The sequence below is a fragment of the Phoenix dactylifera genome, unplaced genomic scaffold (assembly GCF_009389715.1).
Source record: "Phoenix dactylifera cultivar Barhee BC4 unplaced genomic scaffold, palm_55x_up_171113_PBpolish2nd_filt_p 000937F, whole genome shotgun sequence".
Lineage (NCBI taxonomy): Eukaryota > Viridiplantae > Streptophyta > Magnoliopsida > Arecales > Arecaceae > Phoenix > Phoenix dactylifera.
This window is the reverse complement of record NW_024068296.1, coordinates 70,730-71,449: the sequence shown is the minus strand read 5'-3', so window position 1 is coordinate 71,449 and position 720 is coordinate 70,730. Positions and strand designations below refer to the sequence as shown.

The 720-nt window shown below is 39.4% G+C and overlaps 1 non-coding gene across 1 annotated transcript; it reads left to right on the top strand.

The window, feature by feature from the left end:
- Positions 1–236: 236 nt before the first annotated feature.
- On the top strand, positions 237–342 carry LOC120107634. Its single transcript, XR_005509343.1, has one exon. It is a non-coding gene; the product is annotated as a small nucleolar RNA R71 (small nucleolar RNA).
- The last annotated feature ends 378 nt before the right edge of the window (positions 343–720 follow it).

Sequence of the window (720 nt, the reverse complement as noted above, 5' to 3'; positions counted from 1 at the left end):
TAGATAGGTCCATAGAATGACTTATTTCACAAATGGTCACTTTTCTTTGAGAACTCAGGGGTGCTTGACGAGAACAAGAAGCATGATGAAGGGAGTTTTCATTAAGATTTTCAAATAATTGCCATGCTTCATGCTCATTTTGAAGCATGAAAGTCCCCCCGCATGCAGCATCGATCATCTGACGGTTTCGTTCAGTCAATCCATCATAGAAACATTGCACTAGTTGCCACTTAGGTATTTGATGATGAGGGCATTTACGGATTAGGTCCCGAAATCTCTCCCAAGTTTCATGAAATTCTTCTCCCTCAGTTTGGGAGAAGCTTGTAATGGTACATCTAAACTGGTTCGTTCTTCCTATGAAAAAGTATTTTTTAAGAAATTCTTGTTGCATTTGATCTCAGGAACGAATCGAATTGGCTTCTAAAGAATTCAGCCATTGTTTGGCTCTATCTTTAAGGGAGAAGGGGAATAATCTAAGTTTCAAAGCATCATCAGTGAAGTTCTGAATCTTGATAGTGGTGCAAATCTCAAGGAATTCATCTAGGTGTTTATATGGTTCTTCATTGGTGAGCCCATAAAAAGATGGGAGCATTTGGATCACACTAGACTTTATTTCATGTTGTACAGCTGCTACTTTAGGTAATCGAATGCAAGATGGGGAAGTGTAAATGCTGGGAGTAAAGTACTCCCTCAGGAGTTTGGGTTGTTCTTCACCCATCT